The sequence below is a fragment of the Portunus trituberculatus genome, chromosome 12 (assembly GCF_017591435.1).
Source record: "Portunus trituberculatus isolate SZX2019 chromosome 12, ASM1759143v1, whole genome shotgun sequence".
NCBI classification, from domain to species: Eukaryota; Metazoa; Arthropoda; class Malacostraca; order Decapoda; family Portunidae; genus Portunus; species Portunus trituberculatus.
Window position 1 is genome coordinate 3253039 of NC_059266.1, and position 12557 is coordinate 3265595.

Genomic DNA, 12557 nt, shown 5'->3' on the forward strand with positions numbered 1-12557 from the left:
CACTACCTGCTACTATTATTATCTCTCTCTCTCTCTCTCTCTCTCTCTCTCTCTCTCTCTCTCTCTCTCTCTCTCTCTAGCAAAGTTTATCCACAAATCCACTTCCTCCCTCACCTCGAGATTAAAGAAAGAGTTTGGATTCACCTGCATGGACAGAAGTAGGTGAGGGAAATGTTACACTAATATGACTCTCTCTCTCTCTCTCTCTCTCTCTCTCTCTCTCTCTCTCTCTCTCTCTCTCTCTCTCTCTCTCATGTATGAAATATTTATGTTATTTTACCTGGATATTTTTTAAAGGTGCAACACAAGGACACGTCAAGCGTAATCCAATATCGAGCTCAAGTGTTTTGTCTCGATTCTCTTTTATTAACGGGCTAATTCAGTCTACGTATAAAGAAAAAAACAATTAATTTATGTTTCTTTTTCATTTGTACAAAATGTGTATGTGTTTGTTATTATTCACATGAAATTTGAGCTACTTTCTTCTTTTTTTCATTGCATCTGTGTGAAAATTAACTTGAGCCTTCAATTGCCCATTATTTTCAGCTTTATTTTTTTATATATATATTCATTTATTTTGCTTTGATAAGCTTTCATACGATTTTTTTTTCGTTCACTTTTATCGAAGAGTATATTCAGGTTTTACATTATGATCCACAGAACAATTAACGTAAGATTTTAATGTCATTTATTGGACAATCTGTTGAAGTTCACGTTTCTATTCCCGGCTCTTGATATGCAAGAGAAATCCGTTTTTTTTTTTTTTTTTTTTCTCATGTCCATCTACGTTATAATTGTCACCCCGAATATCAACAGAGGGACAAAAATTTGAAGTGCAGTAATGATAGGAATGTTAGTGACGGTGACAAAATTACTAAGAAAGAATAAGAATCAGTTACGTAATGATTTCCTCAACAAGCAATGTTTCTGAATATTGAAAATTATTTATTCATTTTTGTGTGTATGTGAACTATCGCCACATTCTCATCGAACCAGGTCTCTCTCTCTCTCTCTCTCTCTCTCTCTCTCTCTCTCTCTACGGTAACATATCTTGTAGTGATGCCAGGTGTATCATACATTTAATCACACAATTTACTCTCTCTCTCTCTCTCTCTCTCTCTCTCTCTCTCTCTCTCTCTCTCTCTCTCCTACCTACTAAACACGCCACCTACAAATTATCTCTCAATATACCACGCCTATAAATAATCTCCCACCTTGTATATAGCTGCCATCCATTCCCCCGTGCAACCTATAAGTTATCCCGCACTCTACGCGCCAATAATGAAAAATAACGAGGCTGTGGCGTCCAAGTTGGTGGGAGATGCATCGCGCCATCATATGCACACTGACAGGACACGAGCAAAGGGTGTGTGTATGTGTTGATCCTGGCTTGTGTTTGTGAACACTAGTATTATTTTACTATGTTCTGTGATAAGCCGGTGTTTTTATATCGAAAGGCATTGTAGATAATTATAAAAAGCTCAAAGGAAACTAATCTGATTTTCTTTTTTTTCCACTGATAAACACAACTTCCCAATTCTAAAAACACTGTACACGGATTCATAAAATGTTAGATTAAAGGAATAGATTTTTTTTAAACATACATCCAGTATAATTAACAGAAAAGAAATGAGTCAGAGCAGTTTATCAAAACAAACCTGTGTGTAATAAGCAGTGAACAACCTTAATGAAAGACCTATTATCAAAGGCCACAATGATAATTAGCAATATATATTTTTTATGCTTTTTTTTCAACTATTCATGATTTAATATCCTTCTTAAATAGAAATTAAAATAACAAAAAAAATACCTTCAAATTACAATAACCTCCACTACAACCTGTGAAATGTTACGATGAGACGTAGAAATGTTTAACAATGTCCGTCATCATCCAAGTCAGATTCAGTGGGGACACTTTCTGCCTGCCTGTCGTTGTCCACACGTCACAGGCGATATAGCTCAAATTGAAGTAAAAAACAACATGTTCTAGTCTTGTTCGCGTCACAATGGGAAGGGTCAGATTGTGTTATGTTTTATGTCTTCACGAACACCTCTGGCTGTCTGAATCAGTTTGTTCTTTTCATATATTTTTTTTCTATGATTAATTAAACTATGCCTGTATTAAGTACTGTGGCAGATGGGAAGAGTTGTGTTGCACCATTAATCCACACACAGGCGATAAAATAACGAGCATACATCGGATACATTAATCCAACAATAGTAGCATTCTTAACCACATAGTCACAGGAAGGAAAAGAAAAGTATCTGGTTGAACAATAGTAGCATTCTTAACCACATAAGTGGCAAAACAAATAAACGAAGTGAACATCCTTCGTATTAAGGAAAATTCAAACGATCGATTTTTAGATTCATCAATTTAGTTCACTTTTCATTCTGATCTGCTTCACCACCTGTTCGTTCCTTGGAATCCATTCCAGGGGTGACTTGACAAGTTTGCATGTGCTCTGGTTCATAACACCGTTCATAATACTCTCCCTTCTGCATACTGGATCCCTGCCGCGCTCCTTTCCCTTATCTCACTGAAGTATTCCAACACTGTCTTCCTATCTCATGAGGGATCCTCCCCTCACACCCACGGCGGCCACCGCACCTTTTTTTCATCAATATTCTCCATGTCACTTCATTTCTTTCCAATATCACTTGAGATGAATACCAAATAACTTTAGTCACACTTCAAATGTTGTTAAGTGACCTTATTTTCACGTTCCTTATCTTACTGTAACAGTGTCAACAAATACAGACTTTTTTGTGTGGCAAGAGAACTCTCGTATAAATATTAAAGGAAAATAGCTCGTTCAAAAAAAAAAAAAAGGAAAAAAAGAGCCGTAGAGGCGAAGAGACTTTATGACATATAATATTTCACAGAGACGCGCGTGTTCATTTTTTTTTTTTTTTTCCGCGTCTCTTCAGCATACATTTAAATGAGGGGCGCAGCACTATAGGGACGTGATTGAATGAACGCGGGTAGGATGACCATGAATACCGTGGAATGGCGACCATGACGGCGGTCAACCACCCATTAAGTGTTCGCTGCTCTTAAAAAGAATAAGTAAAAAAAAAATAAATAAACAAAAAGCAAACAAAACTATACTTTCAAAATATTGGCCCATGAATATTTCACCGTTCCATGGATATTTTCAGTCCTCAACACATTGCCGGCGGCTGGGACCAGCAAGCATTGATGATGATGCACGTTAAAAAGGCAATCACGGAAGGCCACCATCCCTCTACACTAGAAAATTAAACCTCCCAATAATAGCAGCTTGGTGAAGTCAGTCTCTCTCTCTCTCTCTCTCTCTCTCTCTCTCTCTCTCTCTCTCTCTCTCTCTCTCTCTCTCTCTCTCTCATGTTAATTAGCGCAGCAACACTCCCACATGTGCAGTACACGTGGTGATGGCGGCACAGACAGAATAAATTAAACAGACGAGTTAGTCGGCAACCAATCACCGCATTATCAAGGCTAATCAGGTGCTCACTCCAGCATTTTTGGTCGACTAACGACCCTCACTGAATTAATTGCGAGGTTCAATCCTATATTTGAACTCTTACAAATATAACGTCTCGTCCTCCATGGAGCTTCCTGTTCTTGTCTGATGAGGTGTGACAATAGCTAGCTCAACTTTTTTTTTTTTTTTGTTCCAGTACCGCAGCAGTAGCAAATATATACTACAGACAATATTTTTATTTCTTCCAGTGTCGACAGTTTCCACTTATCCAAATGACTTCGATTTTTCTTTTCCTTTATGATCACTAAATATATGAAAAATATCTTACTTTTGTGCATCCCTTCGAACTATCTCAACGCAGTACAAATTATACTTAACTTCCTAATTACTTCCCTTATTCCCTATTTACCTCTAATTATAGAAACTAAGAAGAAAGGTGCTAATCATGTTCACTTTGACACAAATAAAAAAAAAATACAAGCCACCATTATTATTCTATTGGGTACCACTATAAATAAAACTGCCTGCGCCACTAACGGGTGGAAGCTAAACAGCGCTTCCCACATATACTGTTCAAGTATGCCTACAGGCGTTATAATCGATAACATAAAAAAAAAAAAAAATCTATATAAAATAAGTACTTGAGAAAACATACGAATTTATCTCTTGAATACTGTAAGTCTTCCTAATTAAAATTCCATTCTTAACACACCCAAAGTCTTTCTGAATTCATAAGACATTACATGTAAATCAATATCAACATTACCAAGTGTTACAATTACAAGAATTTGATAAAGACAACCAGTCCCTTCTAGTCTCTAAATTACGTTCATCTACATCCTTGACATGGCTGATCTTTCCAAGCCTATGACGCAAGAAGAGATCTCTAATAAGTCTATATAAAGATTAAGAAGTATATCAAAAGGACATTAAAGGAGAATGAATGTAAAGAAAATACTAGTAACGAAAAAAATATCCATTTTCACTTCCAGTTAAATATCTCAAACATCAATATGAGAGAGAGAGAGAGAGAGAGAGAGAGAGAGAGAGAGAGAGAGAGAGAGAGAGAGAGAGAGAGAGAAAGCTTCGCTACCGGAACACAATATCAAAAACAATCTATTTCCCTGCTTCTGCACGACTAACCTAATCAACCTAGTAATGTCACGCATCTGTTCCCACATTTTGATCCGATACAACAAACCAAGAAAAGAAGAGGAATAAAACATGCACTGCGAGATGTGAAGAGGAAAATAGTGGTAGGTATCATATAATAGAGTCCTTTGCCTCCAGCCTTCATAATACCCCCTCCCACCCATGTTCACTATAAAATTCAACAAAAGCTCTCACGTAAAATATACATTACAAAACTGTATGCAGATTACATCAATAAGCTACTCAAGGCTTTGTAATTTCTACTGTGGAACTCCAACTTCAGAGGTTTCGTATTTGTACGTACCACAATTCACCTGTAAATAATACCATGTCTGGTATTTTTCTGCACTGGACCCTGGCTAAGACTTGTCGATGCTGCGAAAATGTCGACATGAAACCCATGACAAAAAGTAAATTTACCTAAAACTGCAGATTTTTATATAACAACATCAACAACAGCAGCAATGACAACAACAATATCAACAACGACAATGACGACGAGAACAATGGACAAACGATGACAAGAAGCAAGAAATAATAATGATTATTAATAATAATAATAATAATAATAATAATAATAATAATAATAATAATAATGATAATAATAATAATAATAATAATAATAATAATAATAATAATTATTATTATTATTATTATTATTATTATTATAATTATTATAAAAATGATAACAGTAAGAAGAAGAAGACGAAGAAGAAGAAGAAGAAGAAGAGGAGGAAAAAAAAGAAGAAACTGAAGAAGAAGAAGAAGAAGAAGAGGAGGAGGAGGAGGAAGAACAAGAACAAGAACAAGAACAAAACAACAACAACAACAACAAGGAGGAGGAGGAGGAGGAGGAAAGGAAAAAGAAGGAAAAAGGAAAAGAAAAAGGAGATAATGATAATGAAAAAAAAAAAATAATGAAAATGGTGAGGAAAATATTGTAAAGATAAAACAAACATTATAAATAGAAAGCATAAAAATGTGAAAGGGAAAACGAAATAATTCACATTCTGCTGTAAAGGTAAAACATGCGACAAATTATTCAAATGGCACACTTCTAACATTCAGCTCAGTGGAGTAAAATAATGCACCAATACACTCACACCATAACCAAACACGATATGGTCAAATAAAACCTGAAAGTAATGCAATGCCAGAGGAGTTCCCAGAAAAAAAAAGCGAGAAAAAAATATATTACAGTTTGCGTTTCCAGAAATAAATTACCAGAGAGAGAGAGAGAGAGAGAGAGAGAGAGAAAAAACATATTCTTTAGACACTGCTCTCTCACCCCAACCGAACAGATCAGTAGCCGAATTCCACGAGTGTTCCTTCTAATAACGATGTATAAATCTTAATATGTCACTAGAATAATAAAAGAGCACCTTTAAAACCAGTGTCAATTGTACTAAAGGCTTAGTAACGAAGTGTCAATACGGTTGAGAAACGTCGAAATGTAGTCCAGAGAGAGAGAGAGAGAGAGAGAGAGAGAGAGAGAGAGAGAGAGAGAGAGAGAGAGAGAGCACGTGTCGCCCATCATATGCCTCTCAGCAGGGTGTTCACTATAATATAGCACTACCCAGCCAGGCCAGGCCACAAGCCCCACCTCACTGTTTACATTCACTTCGGTCCATTAGGAGAAAAAAATTCAGCCTCATTGTGTTGTACATGGCGGGCGATTCGGGCCAATGGAGATACAGGTTACTAAACAGAATACTCTCTCTCTCTCTCTCTCTCTCTCTCTCTCTCTCTCTCTCTTATTTGGTAACATAAAAAACGGTGATAAAGAAAATACTACGTGCTTCTTATTCTTACTACAGTGGCCTCTTGTTGTTACCTATGCTAGCTCGTCTCGCATTTCATATTATGTGTTTCGGAAATGAAGCAGTGAATAGCACGCCCCATCACTGCCTTCCTTAATGCAGCACCTCGCCTCTTGCTGATCTCGGGGAGGGAAGTGAAGTGTTTCTTATGCTAATTGATCCATAATGCAAACTACTCACACACAGGGAACGATTGAAGGGCTTTATTGATTCATTGGGTTTCCTTCAGCGCTTCAAATTACACACAAGGTTAATCAAACAATAAGTAGCTTAACGATTATTATACGGAAAGGCATCGTGAGTTACTTTAGATTATCTTTTTTTTTTTTCGAATTCATGTGTGCAAATGTTATGTGCTCTTGAAAAATATTCCTAGGTTTCATCAAAATACCAATAGTTTGAGGAAAAGAAAACATCACTTAAGTATCCCATGAGATGATTTAAAACTAGCGTAATGTACTGAACAAATCAATCATTCCATCAGACAACACTCTAATAATTCACTTCTTAACACAAGCTTACCCAAACCTCATCTACCTTATCTTCCAATAAAGTGACTTTTTTCCCTAATATAAGAGAGGCACTGGTAAAAAAAAAAAAAAAATCCAATTTACACATAGAAAAGCAACACTGAGGCATTAATCCCCAAGAAAACGAGCCAGAAGGTATAACCCAAACTATCGATAAATTCTTCATTAAAGGTGTTCGTGTATTAGGTGCATGCATCAGAACTGGGAAAAGAAAGAGTCGTCTTTATGGGATCGCTTGTGACTGCCTTCCGTGTTTAGGGACAGGGAAACGTCAGGGAACTCACAACAGAGAAGTAGTTATACAAGTTCAACGATCCATTGCCTGGGACGTCACTGTTTAGTGTAATAACCTTCTCAACGTATGTCTCATCTAACCTACTTCATGACAAAATTTCCCTAATATAGTCTAACCTAACATAAACCCAACCCAGCCCAAACTAACCAACCACAGCTGTACAGGACAACGCAGAACTTCCCCTAGGCTTTCCCACCTCATCACACATTCCTTCAGTGCCTGGCCCTGCATCACGGGCCAGGCCACTCCGGACACTCCACAACATAAACACGCCTTTCATTGCCTTTCAAGTAAAAGCAAGCATGTTCCAGCACTATTATTACAGCTGGCCTCATTCTTCATTAGTCGCAAGTCTAGCGTTGTTAAGACTTACGGAATAATAAGTCCGCCAGTAAAGAACCCCCAAATTTGATGTTAAGTAATCCACTGCTCTCTCTCTCTCTCTCTCTCTCTCTCTCTCTCTCTCTCTCTCTCTCTCTCTCTCTCTCTCTCTCTCCACTTCATATTCAGTCTTCATAATAAGTAATCATGAAGTAAAAAAAACAACCGAAGCAGCGTTATTTTTTCTCCCCACCAGACTTGATCACGTGACTCATGATGACGACGCGCACGGCTGCCAACACTCCCGAAGACACCCCCGTTCTCTGCAGAAGGTACGGTCGAAATGGAATGGAAATTAAGAGGCAAAGAGAGTGGGGAAATCCATTTATCCACCAATGCAATCGTGGCATAATCCGATTTACGCTAAAATTAGACGTGTTGAGTAGCGGAGGCAAGAATTCACCGTAAAGGATTAGAGGAAAGAGGACAACCGCGAACACTAATTAAAAAAGATCTAGACAAGCAACATATTCGAAATCAATATCGACGTTTGTTGTATAGCGCTTGTAAAAAAAAAAATCAACTGATAATTCAAGTATTAGAAAAAAAAATACCAAGTTAGGGCAAAGTCATTAAAATGGTTGGTACTCCTGTCTCATCTCCTCTCTCCCCCTCTCCTTCCATCCCTGTTTTCCCTCTCCCTCCACTCTCACCTTCCACCCTACTGTTCCTCCCTTTGCCTTTCCAAGTAAATCCTTAATGAGATTTAATTCACCAAAACAACATTTTCCTGAGCATTCATTAACCTTCTCGCTAGAACTTACCTAGTAACTCTCTCTCTCTCTCTCTCTCTCTCTCTCTCTCTCTCTCCTAATTACAGATATCGCAGACTTCACTTCCTTATGAGAGAGAGAGAGAGAGAGAGAGAGAGAGAGAGAGAGAGAGAGAGTTATTACTGCGCAGCTGGTTCATCACAAGCATAATTAACCTTTATCAGGGTCTACCATTATTTCACTAGTTCTACAGCATCTTCCTGACTTCATAGACAATGCCAATGAGACACTTGATGCTGAACAAACACTGCATGAAGCTTTAAAAGTCTAGAAGAGAGCGTTATATCCTCTCTTTCCTCTCACTCACTAATCAACATGAACTCTTGTTTCTTATTTACAAAGTTTTAATTTAGAAGATGATTCACATGTGCTTCTATCACTTCATATAACAAATAAGCAGTAGTTATGGCAGACTTCCATTAGCCTAATTATGTGTTAAATCTGCATCTACACTCAGTGCCAAAATTTCCTAGCGCTCTAAAGCCCAATGAGGACACGTCTTCATCAATCTGGAAAACAAAACTAGTGAAACGATAGTACAGCATTGTGAGATAAGGCAGAACTTTGCTCAAAACACACGCTGAAATAAATAACACGAAATAAAGTGGAAGCAGAACACAGATTTATCACAACGGTTGGTACTCCTGTCTTCTCTACTACTTGTTGCACCACTTACTCGTTCGACAGTCACCAGGGCCACCAACACTACCACTTCTCATTGTAAAGGAGCGGAATATAAGGCCTAATTTATACTTGGTGAAATGATAATTATAAGATAAGTATGTATATAATGGGTGGATTCATATGGATGTAGGAAAGCGAGGCTCTGCGAGGATATACAACCAGGGAGCGCAAGTGTGTGTGTTTCCTTCCTGTCACCTACCTCCTCCGCAACACCACCCACTTACAGCAATCACACCGACCAAAAACGAACGACAGACACTTCCTCTGGGGATCATTAAGTCAAATAAGTAATAGTACATAAACATCAACTACAATCCCTAGATAGCTTCTAGGGTCAAGACTAAACGCACCACCTAACTACCCTCGTATACCTCACCACTCTGCTCCTTCCGCATCTCAGTATCAACTTATTTTGCAGTAGAAATCGAGTCAAATCTCACCTTCTGTTTCCACAATATAATGGTCCACACGTCCATCACCTTGTATCGCCACGCGGGTTCTTTAACGATCACTATTTATAAAGAAAACATTACGTACCGGTCCCACAAGCCACAACTTGCCGATGGCTAAGGATGCAGGGAGATGCCGGCGAATGTGAGGCTTCTGCGCACCTAGCTATGACGTAACTCGATGGCGTCGTGGAGGGATACAGCTATTCTACCACGGCATACAAGTGGAAGATGGACGTTAATCAGTAAATGCCTGAATTATGACTAAAGGACAAACATGCTCATATACATGCATACATATATATATACATAAATACATACGGCAGTGTCATAAGCATACAGAGAACCATGGAGATGTAAAACACCCATTACTGTCCAGCCGGAGAAAACCGTTTAGAAATCATTGAAAATATACGGGAAATGCTTAGAAAAATTAGAATCTCAATAGACTGACAGAAGGACTGACTGACTGACTAATTGATTTTAAGGACAGAAGAAGGAGGAAATGAAAAGAGAGGCTCAGCTGATACTTCTGCCTTCCCGCCAAGCTGTCCCTCCCTCCTCCCTCAATCCCCATTCCCCCACACTCTTACGTCAACCTTCCTTCCCTCCCTCCCTGAATCTTTAAACGCAGAATATTCACGAGATTTTATTTGCACAAAAGTTATCATTCATGTACCACCAAAGTTTTCAATGTGACGAAAACCATGGTATAAGTAGGCTATGCCAGGTATTCTCAATGGGCGGAGTCTTATTCCTAAAGTGGTTCACGTTTGCGCAGCCACTGTGACGTCACGCAGAAGTTGGACAGGTGGGTAGGATGTGGAAACGAACTCAGTTCCACTCAGACTATACCTGTGAAAAACCAACACGGTTACACAGACCGTTTTCCTTGGGTATGCCCACTGTGTGGATAGTCCGCGAGTGCAATAGTATCCATCGGAAAGGATGTAAGGAACATTTCTTTAACTTACCACACAATGCCGACCTCAGAAATAAATGGATACAAATATGTGGGGGAATAAAAGAAAGAGAGAGACATACAGACAGCCAGAGAGAGAAAGACAGACAGAGAGAGAGACACAGACAGACAGAGACTGGCAGACAGACAGACAGAGAGCCTACTTATACCATGACGAAAACTGTAGTCCTTAAGTAAATAACGGTATAGATAATCCAATCTACCTACTCACACACACACACACACACACACACTAGCGTCAGTCCTACAAGTGCTAATCTGTAACTAACGATTCGGCGTATCAAAAATAGAAAAAAAAAAAAAACGACAATGTAATGACGAAAAGTAGACAATCAAACATGTCAAAACTGTCAATCGCACAGGACTCTCTCTCTCTCTCTCTCTCTCTCTCTCTCTCTCTCTCTCTCTCTCTCTCATATCACAGCAGAAAAAAAACCCACCACATTCTTAATTGATCTCACGACTTAGGCCACAAGCATTCACCAAGAAACAAGCAAAAGGTACCAATGATTCCCAATTCTCGTAGATATTTGTTACAGTAAAACACTTCATTCAAGTATGGGAAACTCACTAAAACACAAAACGGTATATTATTGCGAAAAGTAGGAAAAGTTATACCGAGAGATTTATTGTGAAGGAAGATGGGGGGATACTTGAAGCAAAGGTTGGTACACCTATTTCTAGTCCTTTCTAATCTCCATTATTGTCCTCTCACTATCATGCCCCTCTTTCTCCTTTCCTCTTTCTCCAACACTGACTCGTGCTAGGCTTAGGAACACAATATCCGCACGAATTAATTCAAACAAAATCCATCTGCCAACTGCCACGTCAAAGCTTTCAATACCCAACACCAAACATTATTCCAAAATACAGATATCCTGGACACACACACACACATGCACACACAAACACTCTCTCTCTCTCTCTCTCTCTCTCTCTCTCTCTCTCTCTCTCTCTCTCTCTCTCTCTCTCTCTCTCTCCAATAAGTCTTTTTATTTTCCGCAGTTCCTGATTATATACGATTGTGTATATGGAAAAATTTCTTGCTGAGAGAGAGAGAGAGAGAGAGAGAGAGAGAGAGAGAGAGAGACGTGAACTGACGCTAAACAAACAGTGTCCATAACAATTTTCAACCACGCTCGAACTGAATACTCGTTTTATCACATGTTGCACGACGATATCAAACCTACATTCAACAGAAACTAAAATAAACCAAGCGTTGAAACCATATGTATATTTTTTTTTCTCTGCTTACAATATTGTCTTAGGAAACAAAAGAGATGCCTCGTTTATCCACTAGCTGTGAGGTATTCCAAACAGACACTCTAACGAAAAAAAATAGCAAAAGATAAATTAATAAATAGATAAAATAATGATGATAATGATACTAACTATAATGACAATGATAATAATAACATTAATATTAATAATAATAATAATAATAATAATAATAATAATAATAATAATAATAATAATAATAATAATAATAATAATGATAACAAAAATAATAGTAATGATAATAATGATGATAATGTCTATATAAATGCAGGTATGGTGTGAGGTGAGATGATAGCTGATGTGTAACTGTGAACAGTGTTTCTAATCTACAGAGAGGCTACACTGTAAGGAAATCACTAGATATTTGCTAACACGTGGGTTTACAGCAAGTTATTGGTACTTATTATGATAATGATATTCTTTCATCTTTTGTTCTGCCTTATAAAAACCACATCATGGGTATCCAACTGGGAGAGTCTTCTATTTTTTTTTTTTTTTTTATGTAGAAGGGTCACCGGCCAAAGGGAACAATAATTGTAATTAATAGAGAAAGGTCCATTTGATTTTCCGGTCCTTCAATAGAGTCAAAAGTGCCAGAAAAAAAATACTGGACAAGTGTCATGGAAAGCTGAAATACAGGAACAGGTAAGAAGAACCAGAGTTTAAGGGAGAAAAGTATGAATGAGTGAGAATACCGGTATAGGAGAGAACGTTATAGATAGAGAAAGGTAAGCACATTTGGTGAC

The 12557-nt window shown here is 38.0% G+C and overlaps 1 protein-coding gene across 3 annotated transcripts in view; it reads left to right on the plus strand.

Moving 5' to 3' along the window:
* Positions 1-12557, plus strand: part of LOC123502722 — a 212967-nt gene that overhangs the window by 35700 nt on the left and 164710 nt on the right. For 2 of the 3 annotated variants that reach the window (XM_045251947.1, XM_045251949.1), the window contains exon 2: positions 7842-7917. The exons of the other annotated variant lie outside the window; for it this stretch is intronic. The gene's annotated coding sequence lies outside the window, so the exon portion shown is untranslated. The remainder of the gene's footprint in view (positions 1-7841; positions 7918-12557) is intronic. 3 annotated transcript variants of the gene reach the window in all.